Source organism: Dendrobates tinctorius, unplaced genomic scaffold, assembly GCF_039654945.1.
Source record: "Dendrobates tinctorius isolate UK_male_01 unplaced genomic scaffold, ASM3965494v1 ptg000251l, whole genome shotgun sequence".
NCBI lineage: Eukaryota > Metazoa > Chordata > Amphibia > Anura > Dendrobatidae > Dendrobates > Dendrobates tinctorius.
Genome location: NW_027361918.1, coordinates 13,872,274 through 13,894,194, shown reverse-complemented (window position 1 = coordinate 13,894,194; position 21,921 = coordinate 13,872,274). Strand labels below are relative to the sequence as shown.

Sequence of the window (21,921 nt, the reverse complement as noted above, 5' to 3'; positions counted from 1 at the left end):
CTGCACCACCAGGTTCAAGGTGTGAGCCAAGCAAGGTATGTGGCTGAGTTTTGAAAGGGCTATGGCTGCCACAAAATTACGGCCGTTATCACTAACTACCTTGCCTGCCTCAAGATGTACACTGCCCAGCCATGACTCAGTTTGTCGCTTCAAGTACTCGGCCAGCACCTCGGCGGTGTGTCTGTCGCCCAAACACATCATCTGCAACACAGCCTGCTGATGCTTTCCACTAGCTGCTCGATAGGGGGACACATCGTGTGCAACAGTGGCAGCTGCAGATGGAGTGCTCGTACGACTGCGCTCTGTGGACGAGCTTTCGCTTCTGGAGGAGGTGGAGGAGGAGGAGGGTCGAACGCCTACAGCCAACTGTTTCCTATACCGTGGGCTAGGCAGCACTGTCCCACCACCGCTGTCCCCTGTGGACCCTGCATCCACCACATTAACCCAGTGCGCAGTGATGGACACGTAACGGCCCTGGCCATGCCGACTGGACCATGCATCAGTTGTGAGGTGCACCTTTCCGCTCACTGACTGCTTGAGTGCATGGACAATGCGGTCTTTCACATGATGGTGGAGGGCTGGGATGGCTTTGCGAGAGAAGAAGTGGCGACTGGGTAGGTCATAGCGTGGTACTGCATAGGCCATGAGTTCGCGGAAAGCTTTGCTTTCCACCAACCGAAAGGGCATCATCTCAAACGAGATTAGTTTGTCAATGTGGGCGTTCAAACCCAGTGTACGCGGATGAGAGACTGAGTACTTTCTTGACCTACTCATAGTGTCTGGGAGGGTGAGCTGGACTTGAGAGCTGCATATGGTGGAAGTAGCGGTGGACAGGGCGGACTGAGAGAGGGTTGATGATGGTGATGGAGTTGGTGTTCTTTCTGATGGCCTAGAATCAGTATTTCGTTGATATAACAGTGGGATTCCCTGACTGCTGTGGTCTTGCAACGACACCTCAACATTTGCTCCTGTGCTAACCGGTGGGCTTACAGTGGAGGAAACAATGTAGCGTTGCTGACTACCTTCGTTGTGATCAGTTGCACATGTGGCACTTGAGGTTTGGTGTTGTGTCCACGCTTGCAAGTGCATGCTGGTTAAATGTCTAAGCATGCAACTGGTATTCAAATTTTTCAGATTTTTCCCTCGGCTAAAGGTCTTTGCGCACTTCTTACAGATAACCTTGGCCTGATCATGAGGATTTTGTTCAAAAAAGTGCCACACTGCACTCTTCCTACTTTGGCAGACATTTTGCGGCCTAGCACGCTGTGATCTTTTGACCCTCTGGACAAGCTGTCCAGCAACTCTTTTGATGTTTGGAACCTGTCTTTGGAGTGCTCCGGGCCTGCCAGATAACAGCTGTTGCGATGTCGATGTCTGCTGTGGATGCTCCTCATCTGAGCTATTGGAAGCAGCACCCTCTTCCCCCAATGGATGCCAATCTGGGTCAACATCTGGGTCATCCATCACCTCCTCTTCTATGTCATGTGCACCTTCCTCTGTGTCACCGTGTATGGTGGTATAGTGTGCGGGAAGGGGCACCTGAGTCTCATCAGGGTCAGAATCTGGCTCTGTACACTGAGAGGACAATGTAGTGCTCTGAGTGAATGTACCAGCAGAATCATCCATCAGCGGCTGTGCATCAGTGCACTCCATGTCAGATTCATCTTGGCCTGGGTAATTCACCATTTGACTTGATAATCCAGGCTTGGTATGTGAAAACAGCTCCATGGAGTAATCAGTAGTATGGCCTGCGTCATCCTTCAATCTTGGTTGGGGTGAAGGACACAAGGAAAGGTGTGGTTCATGAACATGAGCCTCCAATGATGACTCAGTGCTTTTACTTTTTACAACTGAAGAAGAGGAGGCGATAGAGCTGGAGGCTGAGTCAGCAATGTAAGACAAAACTTTTTCCTGATGCTCTGGCTTTAAAAGCGGTTTGCCAACTCCTAGAAAACTAAGCGTTCGAGGCCTTATGTAGCCAGACGATGACGCAGGGTCAGCACCTCCTGCATTCGGTCCTATTTTGCTCTTGCCACTACCATCCGATCCACCACCAACACCATCATTACCAGCTGCCAACCCCCGCCCAATTCCACGGCCTCTTCCACCAGCCTTCCTCATTTTTGGTAGAAATGTAGACAAAATCCAACAAACTATATAGTAATGTAAAACAAGGTACAAGGTGTCTATAGGACAGGGGAGATTTTGAATTTCTGCACACACTTGTGGACAGTGGACACTTTTGGATTGTGTGAGGCCCACTGATATCTGAGCGCTATGTGACAGGCTCGATGGCACAGCTGTGACAAAAGTGACTAGAGGATAAGGAAGATTTTGAATATCTGTACACACTTTTGGACACTGGACACTTTTGGATTGTGTGAGGCCCACTGATATCTGAGCGCTATGTTACAGGCTCGATGGCACTGCTGTGACAAAAGTGACTAGAGGATAAGGGAGATTTTGAATATCTGCACACACTTTTGGACACTGGACACTTTTGGATTGTGTCAGGCCCACTGATATCTGAGCGCTATGTGACAGGCTCGATGGCACAGCTGTGACAAAAGTGACTAGAGGATAAGGAAGATTTTGAATATCTGTACACACTTTTGGACACTGGACACTTTTGGATTGTGTGAGGCCCACTGATATCTGAGCGCTATGTTACAGGCTCGATGGCACAGCTGTGACAAAAGTGACTAGAGGATAAGGGAGATTTTGAATTTCTGCACACACTTGTGGACAGTGGACACTTTTGGATTGTGTGAGGCCCACTGATATCTGAGCGCTATGTGACAGGCTCGATGGCACTGCTGTGACAAAAGTGACTAGAGGATAAGGGAGATTTTGAATATCTGCACACACTTTTGGACACTGGACACTTTTGGATTGTGTGAGGCCCACTGATATCTGAGCGCTATGTGACAGGCTCGAAGGCACAGCTGTGACAAAAGTGACTAGAGGATAAGGGAGATTTTGAATTTCTGCACACACTTGTGGACACTGGACACTTTTGGATTGTGTGAGGCCCACTGATATCTGAGTGCTATGTGACAGGCTCGATGGCACAGCTGTGACAAAAGTGACTAGAGGATAAGGGAGATTTTGAATATCTGCACACACTTTTGGACACTGGACACTTTTGGATTGTGTGAGGCCCACTGATATCTGAGCGCTATGTGACAGGCTCGATGGCACAGCTGTGACAAAAGTGACTAGAGGATAAGGGAGATTTTGAATCTCTGCACACACTTTTGGACACTGGACACTTTTGGATTGTGTGAGGCCCAATGAATATCTGAGCGCTATGTGACAGGCTCGATGGCACAGCTGTGACAAAAGTGACTAGAGGATAAGGAAGATTTTGAATATCTGTACACACTTTTGGACACTGGACACTTTTGGATTGTGTGAGGCCCACTGATATCTGAGCGCTATGTTACAGGCTCGATGGCACAGCTGTGACAAAAGTAACTAGAGGATAAGGGAGATTTTGAATTTCTGCACACACTTGTGGACAGTGGACACTTTTGGATTGTGTGAGGCCCACTGATATCTGAGCGCTATGTGACAGGCTCGATGGCACTGCTGTGACAAAAGTGACTAGAGGATAAGGGAGATTTTGAATATCTGCACACACTTTTGGACACTGGACACTTTTGGATTGTGTGAGGCCCACTGATATCTGAGCGCTATGTGACAGGCTCGAAGGCACAGCTGTGACAAAAGTGACTAGAGGATAAGGGAGATTTTGAATTTCTGCACACACTTGTGGACACTGGACACTTTTGGATTGTGTGAGGCCCACTGATATCTGAGCGCTATGTGACAGGCTCGATGGCACAGCTGTGACAAAAGTGACTAGAGGATAAGGGAGATTTTGAATTTCTGCACACACTTTTGGACACTGGACACTTTTGGATTGTGTGAGGCCCACTGATATCTGAGCGCTATGTTACAGGCTCGATGGCACAGCTGTGACAAAAGTGACTAGAGGATAAGGGAGATTTTGAATTTCTGCACACACTTGTGGACAGTGGACACTTTTGGATTGTGTGAGGCCCACTGATATCTGAGCGCTATGTGACAGGCTCGATGGCACTGCTGTGACAAAAGTGACTAGAGGATAAGGGAGATTTTGAATATCTGCACACACTTTTGGACACTGGACACTTTTGGATTGTGTGAGGCCCACTGATATCTGAGCGCTATGTGACAGGCTCGAAGGCACAGCTGTGACAAAAGTGACTAGAGGATAAGGGAGATTTTGAATTTCTGCACACACTTGTGGACACTGGACACTTTTGGATTGTGTGAGGCCCACTGATATCTGAGCGCTATGTGACAGGCTCGATGGCACAGCTGTGACAAAAGTGACTAGAGGATAAGGGAGATTTTGAATATCTGCACACACTTTTGGACACTGGACACTTTTGGATTGTGTGAGGACCACTGATATCTGAGCGCTATGTGACAGGCTCGATGGCACTGCTGTGACAAAAGTGACTAGAGGATAAGGGAGATTTTGAATATCTGCACACACTTTTGGACACTGGACACTTTTGGATTGTGTGAGGCCCACTGATATTTGAGCGCTATGTGACAGGCTCGATGGCACAGCTGTGACAAAAGTGACTAGAGGATAAGGGAGATTTTGAATCTCTGCACACACTTTTGGACACTGGACACTTTTGGATTGTGTGAGGCCCAATGAATATCTGAGCGCTATGTGACAGGCTCGATGGCACAGCTGTGACAAAAGTGACTAGAGGATAAGGGAGATTGGATTGCTTTTAAAAAAGCAGTTTGCGGAGCAGTGGGTAAACAGCAATGCCAGCCTGTCAGGAAGCCTTAGAAGGCAGCCCAACAACCAACACCACTGATACACCACTATATAGCCTCCCCTTTGCACTGCACACACAGTGACTGGTGTGTTGTGCAGGCCAAATTGCTAGCAGCAGAAGCAGTTTTTTTTTCTTCTCAGCAGGACAAAAAAAAATTGGGATTGCTTTAAAAAAGCAGTTTGCGGAGCAGTGGGTAAACAGCAATGCCAGCCTGTCAGGAAGCCTTAAAAGGCAGCCCAACAACCAACACCACTGATACACCACTATATAGCCTCCCCTTACACTGCACACACAGTGACTGGTGTGTTGTGCAGGCCAAATCGCCAGCAGCAGAAGCAGTTTTTTTGTCTTCTTCCCTGCCTAACGCTCTCCCTACAGAATCAGCAGCAACCTCTCCCTATACTAAGATCGGCAGAAGTAAGATGGCGGTCGGCTTGCACGCCCTTATATACCCCCTGTGATGCCCACCAAAGCAAGCCAATCACTTGCATGCCCTTCTGAAAGATGGTGGTGACCCGTGCCTATGTCATCACGTTGCCCACAGTGTCCGTGGATCCTGATTGGCTGAAAAAGAGCGCAAAACAAACTTTTGAAACGCGACTTTGGCGCGTAAGTCGCCGATCTCGTGGCCGACCTCATCCTAGGGTCGGGTTTCGTTTCATAAAACCCAACTTTGCCAAAAGTCGGCGACTTTTGAATTTTTTCGACCCGTTTCGCTCAACTCTAGTCACCACAGTAAGCACTTGCATCCGGTTTCTGTAGTGTAGCGGTTATCTCGTTCGCCTCACACGCGAAAGGTCCCCAGTTCGAAACTGGGCAGAAACACAGCTTTTTCTCTTGGAAAACAATCTTTTTGACTTTCAGTGCTTGTTCTTTATTGCTTGCCATGGCCACAGCATTTTTTGCTTGTTTGAATCGGTTGGTTTCTGTAGTGTAGCGGTTATCACGTTTGCTTCACACGCGAAAGGTCCTCAGTTTGAAACTGGGCAGAAACACAGCGTTCCTCTTGCAAACTAGCGCTTTTGACAATGAGTGCTTGATCTTTAATGCTTGCCATGACCACAGTAAACGCTCTTGTCTGGTTACTGTAGTGTAGTGATTGTCCTGTTTGCCATCCTCCTGAAAGTTCCCTGTTTTGATCCCGGGCAGAAACATGTGGCTTTTCTTTATTTTGATCACAAACGTATATTGTTGGCTTAATTAGCATTAGTTAGCATATTCTATTGCTGGTTTAATGAGCATTACTTTTACCAATGTGATTATTTCTACCCGTTTTTGCTTTTGGCAAGCATGTGTGTTTTTGACAGTGTCTAAGTGTTCCTAATTCAAGTAACACCTGATAGGATCAAGGTGAGAAAGCAGGCATCTAGGTGCTTTTTCTTTTTGGCTTTTGGACAAAGGCATGAGAATGTTTTGTGGAGCATGGTTTTGTTACCCTGTTTGTTCTTTTTCTTCAATAGCCTGACAAATGAATGGTTCCTGTATTGCAAAATGCACTTTGTCCTGTCTTCAGACATAGAGGAAGACCTCTTGACTTTGGCTGGCTGTTTTTTTCTTTTTCAAGTTCATTTCAGCATGTTTAAACATCTTTAGCTTTGCATGGAGTTTCTTAAGTGTAGTTGTTGTCACGTTCACCTCACACGCGAACGGTCCCCAGTTCGAAACTCGATAGAAGCATGACATTAGGCGTTGATATTAAAGCTTTTGACGTTGAGTCTTTGTTCTCGATGGCTCGTCATGACCACAGTAACCTTCCGCAGCCGGTATCTGTAGTGTAGTGGTTATCACGTTCGCCTAACACGCGAAAGGTCCCCAGTTCGAAACTGGGCAGAAACACGCTGTTACCCTTTGGTATCCAAGCTTTTGTCTTTCAGTTCTTGATCTCGATTGCTTGTTGTCACCACAGTAAGCGCTTGCTTCCGGTTTCTGTAGTGTAGTGTTTATCACGTTCGCCTCACACGCGAAAGGTCCCCAGTTCGAAACTGGGCAGAAACACAGCTTTTTTTTCTCTTGGAAAACGATCTTTTTGACTTTCAGTGCTTGTTCTTTATTGCTTGCCATGACCACAGCATTTTTTGTTTGGTTGAATCGGTTGGTTTCTGTAGTGTAGCGGTTATCACATTCGCTTTACACGTGAAATGTCCTCAGTTCGAAACTGGGCAGTAACACAGCGTTCCTCTTGCAAACTAGTGCTTTTGACTATGAGTGCTTGATCTTTAATGCTTGCCATGACCACAGTAAACGCTCTTGTCTGGTTACTGTAGTGTAGTGATTGTCCTGTTTGCCATCCTCCTGATAGTTCCCTGTTTTGATCCCGGGCAGAAACATGTGGCTTTTCTTTATTTTGATCACAAAAGTATATTGTTGGCTTAATTAGCCTTAGTTAGCATATTCTATTGCTGGTTTAATGAGCATTACTTTTACCAATGTGATTATTTCTACCCGTTTTTGCTTTTGGCAAGCATGTGTGTTTTTGACAGTGTCTAAGGCTGGTTTCACATTTGCGTTTTTTAGCGCTGGAAAAAAACGCATATGTGCGCATGCGTTTTTTCCCCTATATTTAACATGGGTGCGCATACCTGCGCGCTTGTAAGCGCATGTATGCGATTTTCATGCGCTGCGTTTTTTTGGGGTGTGCGTTTGTATTTTCCAGACGCAGCATGTTGCATTTTTTGGCCCTGCAAAAAAGCGCATGCGCACATATGCGCACGTTTTGCGCTAAAAATGGCCATTATAGCCTATGGATGCGCATATGTGCGCACTGACATGCTCATGTATGCGTTTTTTTGCATATGCGTTTTTTTTTTTTAAACATGGAATTTAGGGGTTTGGGTTAGAGTTAGGGTTCGTTAAGGGGGTTTAGGGTTAGGGTTAGGGTCAGGGTCAGGGTTAGGGTTGGGGTTTGGGTCAGGGTTAGGGTTAAGTATGGTTTGGTTAAGGGTTAGGGTCAGGGTTAGGGTCAGGATTAGGGTTAAGTATGGTTTTGTTAAGGGTTAGGGTCAGGGTTAGGGTTAGGGTTAGGGTCAGGGTTAGGGTTAGGGTTAGGGTCAGGGTTAGGGTTAGGGTTAGGGTTAAGCATGGTTTTGTTAAGGATTAGGGTCAGGGTTAGGGTCAGGATTAGGGTTAAGTATGGTTTTGTTAAGGGTTAGGGTCAGGGTTAGGGTTAGGGTTAGGGTCAGGGTTAGGGTCAGGATTAGGGTTAAGTATGGTTTGGTTAAGGGTTAGGGTCAGGGTTAGGGTTAGGGTCAGGGTTAGGGTTAAGTATGGTTTGGTTAAGGGTTAGGGTCAGGGTTAGGGTTAGAGTTAGGGTCAGGGTTAGGGTTAGGGTTAGGGTCAGGGTTAGGGTTAGGGTTAGGGTTAGTTAGGGTTTAGGGTTTGGGTTAGGGTTAAGTATGATTTGGTTAAGGGTTAGGGTCAGGGTTAGGGTTAGGGTCAGGGTTAGGGTTAGGGTCAGGGTTAGGGTTAGTAAAGTCACGGTTTGGGTAGTGTGAGGGGCCACCTAAAAATGTTGGAAAAAAACGCAAACGCGGTAAAAACGCACTAAAAACGCATACAAACGCATAAAAACGCTGCGTTTTTTTCATGCATGCTCATAAAAATGCTTGAAAAAAACGCAGCAGTTGTATGCTTTTGTATGCGTTTTTTCAATGCGTTTTTTTGCGGGAAAAACGCGCTGCAAAAAAAAGCAAGTGTGAAACTAGCCTAAGTGTTCCTAATTCAAGTAACACCTAATAGGATCAAGGTGCGAAAGCAGGCATCTAGGTGCTTTTTCTTTTTGGCTTTTGGACAAAGGCATGAGAATGTTTTGTGGAGCATGGTTTTGTTTCCCTGTTTGTTCTTTTTCTCCAATAGCCTGACAAATGAAAGGTTCCTGTGTTGCAAAATGCACTTTGTCCTGTCTTCAGACATAGAGGAAGACCTCTTGACTTTGGCTGAATGTTTTTTTCTTTTTCAAGTTCATTTCAGCATGTTTAAACATCTTTAGCTTTGCATGGAGTTTCTGAAGTGTAGTGGTTGTCACGTTCACCTCACACGCGAATAGTCCCCAGTTCGAAACTGGATAGAAGCATGACATTAGGCGTTGATATTAAAGCTTTTGACGTTGAGTCTTTGTTCTCGATGGCTCCTCATGACCACAGTAACCTTCCGCAGCCGGTTTCTGTAGTGTAGTGGTTATCACGTTCGCCTAACACGCGAAAGGTCCCCAGTTCGAAACTGGGCAGAAACACGCTGTTACCCTTTGGTGTCCAAGCTTTTGACTTTCAGTTCTTGATCTCGATTGCTTGTTGTCACCACAGTAATCGCTTGCATCCGGTTTCTGTAGTGTAGTGGTTATCACGTTCGCCTCACACGCGAAAGGTCCCCAGTTCGAAACTGGGCAGAAACACAGCTTTTTCTCTTGGAAAACGATCTTTTTGACTTTCAGTGCTTGTTCTTTATTGCTTGCCATGACCACAACATTTTTTTTTTTTTTTGAGTCGGTTGGTTTCTGTAGTGTAGCGGTTATCACGATCGCTTTACTCGCGAAAGGTCCTCAGTTCGAAACTGGGCAGTAACAAAGCGTTTCTCTTGCAAACTATCGCTTTTGACAATGAGTGCTTTATCTTTAATGCTTGCCATGACCACAGTAAACGCTCTTGTCTGATTACTGTAGTGTAGTGATTGTCCTGTTTGCCATCCTCCTGAAAGTTCCCTGTTTTGATCCCGGGCAGAAACATGTGGCTTTTCTTTATTTTGATCACAAACGTATATTGTTGGCTTAATTAGCCTTAGTTAGCATATTCTATTGCTGGTTTAATGAGCATTACTTTTACCAATGTGATTATTTCTACCCATTTTTGCTTTTGGCAAGCATGTGTGTTTTTGACAGTGTCTAAGTGTTCCTAATTCAAGTAACACCTGATAGGATCAAGGTGCAAAAGCAGGCATCTAGGTGCTTTTTCTTTTTGGCTTTTGGACAAAGGCATGAGAATGTTTTGTGGAGCATGGTTTTGTTTCCCTGTTTGTTCTTTTTCTCCAATAGCCTGACAAATGAAAGGTTCCTGTGTTGCAAAATGCACTTTGTCCTGTCTTCAGACATAGAGGAAGACCTCTTGACTTTGGCTGGCTGTTTTTTTCTTTGTCAAGTTCATTTCAGCATGTTTAAACATCTTTAGCTTTGCATGGAGTTTCTGAAGTGTAGTGGTTGTCACGTTCACCTCACACGTGAACGGTCCCCAGTTCGAAACTGGATAGAAGCATGACATTAGGCGTTGATATTAAAGCTTTTGATGTTGAGTCTATGTTCTCGATGGCTCGTCATGACCACAGTAATCATCCGCAGCCGGTTTCTGTAGTGTAGTGGTTATCACGTTCGCCTAACTCGCGAAAGGTCCCCAGTTCGAAACTGGGCAGAAACACGCTGATAGGCTGGTTTCACATTTGCATTTTTTTTCGCGGTATTTTAGCGCTAAATAGCGCATGCGTTTTTTTTTTCCGACTTGCCTCAAAACAACGCATGCGCGCGCAATGCGTTTTTTTACAGCAAGACACCCATTATATGTCTATAGTGAGCATATGTGCGCATTGGCATGCTTATGTATGCGTTTTTTTGCACATGCGTTTTTTTTTTACCATTAGTTTAGACAATGGAATTTAGGGGTTTGGGTTAGAGTTAGGGTTAGTTAAGGGGGTTTAGGGTTAGGGTTAGGGTTAGGGTCAGGGTCAGGGTTAGGGTTAGGATCAGGGTATGGTTTGGTTAAGGGTTAGGGTTAGGGTCAGGGTTAGGGTTAGGATCAGGGTATGGTTTGGTTAAGGGTTAGGGTTAGGGTCAGGGTTAGGCTCAGGGTCAGGGTTAGGGTTAGGATCAGGGTATGGTTTGGTTAAGGGTTAGGGTTAGGGTCAGGGTCAGGGTTAGGGTTAGGGTCAGGGTTACGGTTAGAGTCAGGGTTAGGGTTAGGGTTAGGGTCAGGGTTAGGGTTAGGTTCAGGGTCAGGGTTAGGATCAGGGTATGGTTTGGTTAAGGGTTAGGGTTAGGGTCAGGGTCAGGGTTAGGGTTAGGATCAGGGTATGGTTTGGTTAAGGGTTAGGGTTAGGGTTAGGGTCAGGGTTAGGGTTAGGGTTAGGGTTAGGGTCAGGGTTAGGGTTAGGGTTAGGGTCAGGGTTAGGGTTAGGGTCAGGGTTAGGGTTAGGGTTAGGGTTAGGGTCAGGGTCAGGGTCAGGGTTAGGGTTAGGGTTAGGGTCAGGGTTAGGGTTAGTAAAGTCATGGTTTGGATTAGTGTGAGGGGCCACCTAATGTTGGAAAAAACGCAAACGCGGTAAAAACGCACTAAAAACGCATACAAACGCATAAAAACGCTGCATTTTTTTCATGCATGCTCATAAAAATGCTTGAAAAAAACGCAGCATCTGTATGCGTTTGCATGCGTTTTTTCAATGCGTTTTTTTGCAGGAAAAACGCGCTGCAAAAAAAAGCAAGTGTGAAACTAGCCTTACCCTTTGGTATCCAAGCTATTGACTTTCATTTCTTGATCTCGATTGCTTGTTGTCACCACAGTAAGCGCTTGCATCTGGTTTCTGTTGTGTAGCGGTTATCACGTTCACCTCACACGTGACAGGTCACCAGTTCGAAACTGGGCAGAAACACAGCTTTTCTCTTGGAAAACGATCTTTTTGACTTTCAGTGCTTGTTCTTTATTGCTTGCCATGACCACAGCATTTTTTGTTTTTTTTTAATCGGTTGGTTTCTGTAGTGTAGCGGTTATCACGTTCGCTTTACACGCGAAAGGTCCTCAGTTAGAAACTGGGCAGAAACACAGCGTTTCTCTTGCAAACTAGCGCTTTTGACAATGAGTGCTTGATCTTTAATGCTTGCCATGACCACAGTAAACGCTCTTGTCTGGTTACTGTAGTGTAGTGATTGTCCTGTTTGCCATTGTCGGGATCCCTCAGATATCTCTTTCATCTGAAGGACCGATGTTCTTGGGTGTAAGGCACCATATGTCTCTAATTGATTGCTCCGTCGAGAAGGATAACACAGACACAAGCTGTATAATACCACTCGGGATGCCTGCCAAGACGCCTCTGGCTTATCAGTTAGGCTTCCATCTTTTATAGCAAAGAATTTAAACATTTACAGACATGCGCAGTATAAAAAATGATTTCACAACTTGTTTTCTACAAAGAAAGTCATGTAGGCTAAAAAGCAGGAGTATTTGACCTTGGTTCACAAGGGAACAGAAAAGATAAGTTTTAAACAAGAAAATGCAACATAGACAGAACTCAATTTAACTCCTTCAGTTCCTATCATTCCCCCTTTGACATCTTTATTCTTCACAATCTGGAACACTGGATCCTGCAACGCCAGCTGATAGTGCCCTATTCACCAGGTATTATCCCAGGCCGACGGGTTGCCCGAGGGAGACAGGTATCTTCTTTTACCCTCTCCATCCCCCAGTTACTAAGGCCACGTCTGTCATCACAAGAGTACGCTCCTTCATGCCAGAAATGAGATGTCAACCTAAAACCCCTACTGGCAACCATTTATATGCATTGTCTCCACATATCCAGTACATGTCACTAGGTAGGTCCCATAGGGCTGAATGTTGTAATACCAGTCTATGAACCAGATCTATGAACGCAGATACATTCTGAAGCATACACCAATTTGGAAGTTGTCCTAAAGGGCTACAATACCCTACATCGGGATTTCCACAGGTGGGAATTCCTTTCTCATATCCAGATGACTCGTTGCAAGGTATATTACCTGAAATATTAAAACAAGTTTCATTATTGCCCTGGGGAAATAAATTGGAATACTCCCAGGACATGTTATGCAACCTTCTTTCTAGCAGTATTGGTTTGAAGGCATCAGTAGAGTGGGAAGTTACATTAAAACTAACTTGTAGGCCATACATTGGAATTTGCCCCAGGTAGGTTAATCGAGTTCTATTCCTGGGTACCCAAGCCCCCCCTTTATATGCCAGATATTGAAGGTGTGCATTACTTCCTGAAAGGTTACCCTGCCACCAAGGGTATCCTACCCATCCCACAATAGGTATTCCAACAGTTGTGTTCCATAACTTCACATTATTTGTGGCATTATTAGCAAGTGTATCAGAACAACTGGTCCAGGCAAATAATTCCTCGGGTGGCACAGGAATAACAAGGAACGGAATACTAGTGGCTGATACTGGTGAATGTGTGCAGATCCAGCAAATGATTTGACCAATCATTCAGTAATTTTTCATGATGTTGTATAAACTTATTATTCAAGGACATTGGAGAATTTAGATTGTCCCACGCAGCTACCATTATTACAGATAATGCAACAAAACTAAACCAAAACATTATGCACTCTTATGCTTTGTTAATTCCTGTGGCTAGTTTGCAATGTGATGCGTGGATCCAGGTTGGTCGTCCTTCCAACTTAACAGAAGTAGGCGTTGTCAGGAGTACTTGGTAAGGTCCCTGATATCGGGGTTCAAGGGTCTTTCTGGAGTGTTTCTTGACATATACGTAATCACCAGGTTGCAGACAGTGAGTTCCTTCCACACTATCTGGATCTGGAATGGAAGAGAAAACTAGAGAATGCATTTGAGTTAAATGCTTTTGCAACTGGATTACATAACTTGTCAAATTATCCACATTGAGTGTTAAGACCTGTGGGTAGTACAACCCTGTGTTTGGTGGTCTTCCAAACAGTATCTCGAAGGGTGACAGTTTAGCTTTCCCCGTGGGTGTGTACCTTACTGAGAATAATGCTAATGGGAGACACTCTGGCCATGGTTTATGGGTTTGTTCCATGGTTTTCTGTATTTACAATTTTAGTGTCCCGTTCATTCTCTCTACCTTCCCTGAACTCTGTGGGTGGTAGGGTGTATGAAATGCTTGTTCTACACCTATCATTTGCATTACATTTTGCATTACCTCAGCAGTAAAGTGTGTACCTCTGTCTGATTCAATTGTTTCAGGGACACCGACTCGTGGTACTAGTTCCATCACCAGTTTCTTTGCAGTGGCTCGAGCTGTAGCCGTTTTCACCGGGTAGGCCTCTGGCCATCCAGAGAAGAGATCTACACATACTAGGATATTTGCATACACTCCTACCTTGGTAGCTGTATGTCGTCAATCTGCCGTCTCTGAAACGGGTAGAGAGGCCTAGGTGTCGCTTTCTTAGGGACTTTTACTGTTTTACCTGGGTTGTGCTGTGCACAGATGAGGCATGATTGTACAAGTTTCGCGGCTGCGCAACTGAAGCCAGGAGCGATCCAGAAGGCATCTACCATGGCACACATGTGACTTTTTGAGGTGTGATTGGGGCCATGTGCTGCTTGCGCCATGATTGGGAACAGGGACTTTGGTGGGCACATTTTATCCTTATTCTCCCATACTCCATTTGAGTTCAGCTCAGCTCCCAGTCTCCCCTGGTGTACCTTCTCTGTTTGGGCAGCCTTTTGCTGGAGGGATTTCAGGACATCTAGACCCAATGTGGCTGAAATACGCTGACTCCCCGCCACCGTCCACTGCTCTCTCTAGGCCGCCTTGTGCTATTTTAGCAGCCTCGTTCGCCCTTCTATTGCCCTCTACCTCCACGGAGTCACCTTTGTGTGTGCTTTTACCTTGACAATGCCAACCTGGACTGGTAACATCAATGCCTCCATCAATTGTTTCACCAGCTCTGCATTTTTAATGGGCTTCGAATCTGTGAAAATATTAGCGACTTTACCTGCAGCGGCTCTACACGCCTCAGTGAGTGCCTTCAACTCTGCCTCCTGCGCCGACATGTGAGGAGAGAGTGGTTCCGCTCGGATTACCTCATGTGAGGATACTACTGCATATCCAGTGTAGAATCGTCCATCCTGGTGGTATCTGGGGCCATCTACAAAAAAGAAACTCAAAGTCTGCATTAGGAACAGGTTTTTCATGAATGTGTGCAAACCCAACTGTCTCCTGACTCATCAGTTCTATGCAGACATGTTCATGCGTCATGTCAAAGTATCCTTCCTCACTTGCCAATACGGTCACCAATTCCCCCTTTTCTGAATCCACAGGCAGGAGGGTGGCTGGATTCAGAACGTTACATCTTGTGAGGAGTGACATACTCAGGAATTAGTAGAGCACACTCAAGTTGGAGCTATCTGGCCATAGACAGATGTTTTGGTTGAACTTGTAGGAGTATGGCATGGATGTCATGTGGGGAATAGATTGTCAAAAGAAACGTCAGTGTCATCTCACATGCCTTCCCTATTACGTCTCCACTTTTTTCCTTGTGCTCCAGCATACATGACAGGTCGTTTTATTGTCCTTGTTTGCTCAATTTCTTTAGCTACCTTAAGGAGGTCTTTCGGATCTACATGTCTCCATTCAGGTCTGGCTGTCTGTACTGCGTCTCGTAAGTCTTTGTTCATACCGTCAATGAATGCATTCACCAGTATTCTAACATCAAGTGGGTTTATGCAAATGTACCCCATGTCTGCCCATTTCAGCTGTAACCGTCCAAGGTATATCTCTACTCTCTCTCCTTTTTGCTGTGTCACATTAGTCAGGAGTACAGACTGCTCTGATTGTTCCACTGCAGCCCATTGTCTTAGTGACTCACAGTACGTCTCCCCAGATCGTGCAGATTTATCATCCATGCCCCAAGCCTGATTCTTTGTCACATCTGTGTGTCTTAATTATATGTCCTAGTGCGTCACCTGCCTTTAAACTCACCAACCTCTCTAAGTCTGCCCAGGTACACTTATATGTCTGCTGTACTTCCTTTATGTGTCTGTAAAACAGGAATGGTTGGTCTTCAGGGTCAGGCAGCTGCTTCAGCAAAGCTAGCTGGTCAGAGGGGCTCCAGGGATAATACACCTGCATCTTTCTTATTCTAGTCACACTTCTAGGTCCTGATGGGGTTGGTCGTCTGATGTCTACTGTCAGCTTACTCCTCAAGGGCCAATGTCCCCACTACCCACTATCCACACTATTATGTCAGATTCTTATGATCTTGTCTGGATAGGATTTAGTGCAATTCGCTTAGGTCAGTAGCACAGGTCACACATTCAGTCTGGGTTTGTCTGAGTCTGACCACAGTGTTTACAAGTCCATCTGTTTTGTCTGGGTCTCTGGTTACACTTTGTCAATCAAACATTCATAATACACCTTCCATACTGCTGCACATTCTCAAGCATCATTTATTCACTTGCTATTTTCTTCCCTTGTCTGTGCCTTTTTGTACATCCAAACATTCACACTCTGGTATTTTTGCCTTTTTCAATATTTGTCCCACTTGTTTTACTGCTTCCTTCCTTCTCTGTCTCTTGTAATTTGACACAATTTGCTATACAAATCAATCACACAACTAGAAGCAGGTTCAAACACATTAATGACCAAGCAATCACTTACAATTCCCTTCTAAATTAGGCACCATATCTTACTTTTAACTTCCAATCTTCAATTAAGTACTGTTGCTTTAAAATGCACAAATCTTTCAGCGCATACCTTACGGATAGAATTACAGAGAATTTTGAGCACAGCTCACACTCAGCAGAGATAAGAGCGAAGGGAGAAGAAAAACTGCGCAGCACCATCCTTCCCCCCTCCCGTCAGAATGCAGCGTCGTCCTTCACAGAATTCTGTAGTTCTTTAGACTTATCAAAATCAATTTCTACAAAGAAACTCAAAATCACGGGATTTCACTGTAAGGGTAGATAACTGTATAATGAGATTAACCATGCCTTGCCCTTTTTCTGGCCAAATGCATTCAGGAAACTTTACAATGCAATGCCACATATAACACGAACTATATCATTACTCAATTCATTCAGTCTCAGATGTAGATTTGAAATATCTATAACGCATCTGTCCGGGATTCCACCACAACTAGAAAGGTCACAAATCTCTTGACACAAAAATGATGTGTGATGATTCATTCATACGTGCTCATTCACTGATTTTTTTTTTTTTTTTACTCAATTACTCATCTCTCATCTTATTCAGAGGTTCTCATAGACATATATACAAGGATTCACACAGCCTGCCTATCTTGCACTTTGGATTTGATTACTACTTTTTCCAGGTTCTTTGCTGCACTACTTCCATATCTATCCTCATTTATATCACATAACCGGTCTCCTTCTTAATCATAGAATCATAGAATAATAGAATCATAGAATCGTAGAGTTGGAAGGGACCTCCTGGGCCATCTGGTCCAACCCCCTGCTCAAAGCAGGATTCGCTAAATCATCCCAGTCAGATGTCTGTCCAGCCTCTGTTTGAAAACTTCCATTGAAGGAGAACTCACCACTTCTCGTGGCAGCCTGTTCCACTCATTGATCACTCTAACTGTCAAAAAGTTTTTTCTAATATCTAATCTGTGTCTCTTCCCATTCAGTTTCATCCCATTGCTTCTAGTCTTTCCTTGTGCAAATGAGAATAAAGTTGATCCTTCTACAATGTGACAGCCCTTTAGATATTTGTAGACAGCTATTAAGTCTCCTCTCAGTCTTCTCTTTTGCAAACTAAACATTCCCAAATCCTGCAACCTTTCCTCATAAGACAGGGTTTGCAGACCGGTCACCATTCTGGTCGCTCTTTTCTGAACTTGCTCCAGTTTGTTGATGTCTTTTTTAAAATGTGGTGCCCAAAACTGGACACAATATTCCAGATGAGGTCTGACCAAAGAGGAGTAGAGGGAAATAATGACTTCACGTGATCTAGACTGTATGCTTCTGTTAATACATCCTAGAATTGCATTTGCCTTTTTTGCTGCTGCATCACACTGTTGACTCATATTCAGTCTGTGATCTATTAGTATACCCAAGTCTTTTTCACATGTGCTGTCACTTAGCCCTATTCCTCCCATTTCTTCAGGTGTCTTTCCCTGACTGTTCCCCATCTTTCTATCCTGTTTCTCTTGTTTCTTCCTGTTAGTCCCCTGCCTTAGGTGGTGTATTGGGTAAGCTCAAGACTAGGCTCTACTATACCTCGTTACCTTCTTCCTAAGGTGCCAACAGGTTAAACGGGGTGTCTGTTCCTCCTTGTACTACGTGTCTCGTGTACTTATATGCTAGGTAGCATCCGAACAGTAACACTCCCACAACACACAGGATTGTAAACAAAGTATCCATTTATCGGGGTTCTTCAGTCATATCTTGTCACAGGCTCATTTCGTGGTCCTGTGCTCATTCGGTCACACTCTTATCTGTCACAAGGTTTATTCATAAAGGGTGTTGATTTAAGATTAGGCGGTGACCTCCCAGAAAGGACGCTGTCACATGACCCAGTTAGGCAATATCACCACTCTTTGAACGAATACCTACTGTGCAGCTTATTTGTCTACTTTCCACAGTCCTTCAAATCAAGGCAGTCACTCAACAACCTCCTCTATTCCTAGTGCGGAACCGTCTATTGTGAAAAACATGTCCGTCCGGGCTGCGCAGTATGAACTGTTCACCCAGCCTTATATTCCGTAATGTCAGACCTCTCAACGTGTCACTCAATGGGACATGTGTATTCAATGCTAACAATACCCACCACTGTTCTCCCTTCTTGAAGTGATGAAACTTTTTATGTTTGTGTCTGGGGTTGTCCCTGCAAATGTCCAATCACCATACCCGTTATGATTTGCATCAGTTCTTCTCCTAAAAATAGCAGTACACAGGCAGAATCTGCAATAGCCTCTCATTCGGACAGGAATTACATATGCGTGTCACACCCGATTTCCTCAGAGTTCTTATATGGACCTGATTTTACGACCCCCTCCTCTACTAGATTCCCCTTGATACGGACCTTAGTTATAATGATAGATTATGAAGAGCAGAGAAGAGAAGAATTGATCTCTTACCTGGCCAGGTGTTTAGGTCTGCTGTTCACAATTTCATCAGTAACTGGAGTGGTCTGTAGATCGGGTAGTCTTGGAGAGGTGCCTATATCAGGTCCCTGTTTCGGGCGCCAGGAAACTGTCAGGATCCCTCAGATATCTCTTTCTTCTGAAGGACCGATGTTCTTGGGTGTAAGGCACCATATGTCTCTAATTGATTGCTCCGTCGAGAAGGATAACACAGACACAAGCTGTATAATACCACTCGGGATGCCTGCCAAGACGCCTCTGGCTTATCAGTTAGGCTTCCATCTTTTATAGCAAAGAATTTAAACATTTACAGACATGCGCAGTATAAAAAATGATTTCACAACTTGTTTTCTACAAAGAAAGTCATGTAGGCTAAAAAGCAGGAGTATTTGACCTTGGTTCACAAGGGAACAGAAAAGATAAGTTTTAAACAAGAAAATGCAACATAGACAGAACTCAATTTAACTCCTTCAGTTCCTATCACCATCCTCCTGAAAGTTCCCTGTTTTGATCCCGAGCAGAAACATGTGGCTTTTCTTTATTTTGATCACAAATGTATATTGTTGGCTTAATTAGCATTAGTTAGCATATTCTATTGCTGGTTTAATGAGCATTACTTTTACCAATGTGATTATTTCTACCCGTTTTTGCTTTTGGCAAGCATGTGTGTTTTTGACAGTGTCAAAGTGTTCCTAATTCAAGAAACACCTGATAGGATCAATATGCGAAAGCAGGCATCTAGGTGCTTTTTCTTTTTGGCTTTTGGACAAAGGCATGAGAATGTTTTGTGGAGCATGGTTTTGTTTCCCTGTTTGTTCTTTTTCTCCAATAGCCTGACAAATGAAAGGTTCCTGTGTTGCAAAATGCACTTTGTCCTGTCTTCAGACATAGAGGAAGACCTCTTGACTTTGGCCGGCTGTTTTTTTCTTTTTTCAAGTTCATTTCAGCATGTTTAAACATCTTTAGCTTTGCATGGAGTTTCTGAAGTGTAGTGGTTGTCACGTTCACCTCACACGCGAACGGTCCCCAGTTCGACACTGGATAGAAGCATGACATTAGGCGTTGATATTAAAGCTTTTGACGTTGAGTCTTTGTTCTCGATGGCTCGTCATGACCACAGTAACCTTCCGCAGCCGGTTTCTGTAGTGTAGTAGTTATCACGTTCGCCAAACACGCGAAAGGTCCCCAGTTCGAAACTGGGCAGAAACACGCTGTTACCCTTTGGTATCCAAGCTTTTGACTTTCAGTTCTTGATCTCGATTGCTTGTTGTCACCACAGTAAGCGCTTGCATCCGGTTTCTGTAGTGTAGCGGGTATTACGTTCGCCTCACATGCGAAAGGTTCCCATTTCGAAACTGGGCAGAAACACAGCGTTCCTCTTGCAAACTAGCGCTTTTGACAATGAGTGCTTGATCTTTAATGCTTTCCATGACCACAGTAAACGCTCTTGTCTGGTTACTGTAGTGTAGTGATTGTCCTGTTTGCCATCCTCCTGAAAGTTCCCTGTTTTGATCCCGGGCAGAAACATGTGGCTTTTCTTTATTTTGATCACAAACGTATATTGTTGGCTTAATTAGCCTTAGTTAGCATATTCTATTGCTGGTTTAATGAGCATTACTTTTACCAATGTGATTATTTCTACCCGTTTTTGCTTTTGGCAAGCATGTGTGTTTTTGACAGTGTCTAAGTGTTCCTAATTCAAGTAACACCTGATAGGATCAAGGTGCGAAAGCAGGCATCTAGGTGCTTTTTCTTTTTGGCTTTTGGACAAAGGCATGAGAATGTTTTGTGGAGCATGGTTTTGTTTCCCTGTTTGTTCTTTTTCTCCAATAGCCTGACAAATGAAAGGTTCCTGTGTTGCAAAATGCACTTTGTCCTGTCTTCAGACATAGAGGAAGACCTCTTGACTTTGGCTGGCTGTTTTTTTCTTTTTCAAGTTCATTTCAGCATGTTTAAACATCTTTAGCTTTGCATGGAGTTTCTGAAATGTAGTGGTTGTCACGTTCACCTCACACGCGAACGGTCCCCAGTTCGAAACTGGATAGAAGCATGACATTAGGCGTTGATATTAAAGCTTTTGACGTTGAGTCTTTGTTCTCGATGGCTCGTCATGACCACAGTTACCTTCCGCAGCAGGTTTCTGTAGTGTAGTGGTTATCATGTTCGCCTAACACTCGAAAGGTCCCCAGTTCGAAACTGGGCAGAAACACGCTGTTAGGCTAGTTTCACACTTGCTTCTTTTTGCAGCGCGTTTTTCCCGCAAAAAAACGCATTAAAAAAACGCATACAAATGCATACAAACGCTGCGTTTTTTTCAAGCATTTTTATGCGCATGCAGGAAAAAAACGCAGCGTTTTTGTGCGTTTGTATGCGTTTTTTGTGCGTTTGCGTTTTTATACAGATTTTGGAAAAACCCCACAAAAAAGAAAAAACAACCAATCAACAACACACAAGACCAATGGGACTGCATTGTGGGTGTGGTATGTTAATATATAGACCCTGTCTACAGTATTCTTCACATTTGCTTGATTCTTCTCGTGACCATGGATCTGCGCTGGAAGAGTTTTCACTTCAACTTGGATTTGGACATCGCGATGGCTCAGGCATATGCAGTTGCTTGCCATGAACAAAGGAAGAGAGAGAGGCAGCGAAGACGGCGGCGTATGTGGATACATCCGATTGTTGAACTCCGGGAGAGCCGTGGGGCATACCACACCCTCTACAGCGAGCTCCAGTCAAACATGGAGAAATTTACAGATTATATCCGGATGTCCCACGAAAGTTTCATGGATTTGCTTGCTCGTGTCCAACAATCCATCCGGAGACAGGACACACAGCTCCGTCGTGCGATTCCTCCTGAGGAACGGCTACTGGTGACATTACGGTATGTTTTAAAAACCAAGGGGTGCGGTCTGAAGTTTTTTTTTTAAATTTAGTATTCAAAACCTTGGGTAATTAGTTTTCGTGAATGTACTAATATTTTATTTTATAGTTTTTTAAAATAATATACATAAATATTAATTTTACTTCTTTGTCTGTTCACAGATTCCTGGCGACTGGAGAAACCCTATCTTTACTACACTTCCAGTACCGTATTGGAATCTCTACCTTGTCTGGAATTGTTGCTGACACCTCCCGGGCTCTCTGGAATGTTCTTTGTCCAGAATTTATGCCCCTGCCCACCGCTGAAAAGTGGATGGAAATTGCTGACAAATTCTGGACAGTATGCAATTTTCCCAACTGTTTGGGAGCTGTTGA

The 21,921-nt window shown here is 44.4% G+C and overlaps 1 long non-coding RNA gene and 7 other non-coding genes across 8 annotated transcripts in view; all 8 read left to right on the top strand.

Annotated features, from left to right (window-relative positions):
• The window catches only part of LOC141065393 (uncharacterized), a 250,650-nt gene that overhangs the window by 110,462 nt on the left and 118,267 nt on the right, over nt 1-21,921 (top strand). The gene's annotated exons all lie outside the window — the stretch shown is intronic.
• TRNAV-CAC (transfer RNA valine (anticodon CAC)) lies at nt 5,600-5,672 on the top strand. The gene has a single exon. It is a non-coding gene; the product is annotated as a tRNA-Val (tRNA).
• TRNAV-AAC (transfer RNA valine (anticodon AAC)) lies at nt 6,611-6,683 on the top strand. The gene has a single exon. It is a non-coding gene; the product is annotated as a tRNA-Val (tRNA).
• On the top strand, nt 6,770-6,842 carry TRNAV-CAC (transfer RNA valine (anticodon CAC)). Its single transcript has one exon. It is a non-coding gene; the product is annotated as a tRNA-Val (tRNA).
• Nucleotides 9,003-9,075, top strand: TRNAV-AAC (transfer RNA valine (anticodon AAC)). Its single transcript has one exon. It is a non-coding gene; the product is annotated as a tRNA-Val (tRNA).
• TRNAV-CAC (transfer RNA valine (anticodon CAC)) lies at nt 9,162-9,234 on the top strand. Its single transcript has one exon. It is a non-coding gene; the product is annotated as a tRNA-Val (tRNA).
• On the top strand, nt 10,174-10,246 carry TRNAV-AAC (transfer RNA valine (anticodon AAC)). Its single transcript has one exon. It is a non-coding gene; the product is annotated as a tRNA-Val (tRNA).
• On the top strand, nt 11,569-11,641 carry TRNAV-UAC (transfer RNA valine (anticodon UAC)). The gene has a single exon. It is a non-coding gene; the product is annotated as a tRNA-Val (tRNA).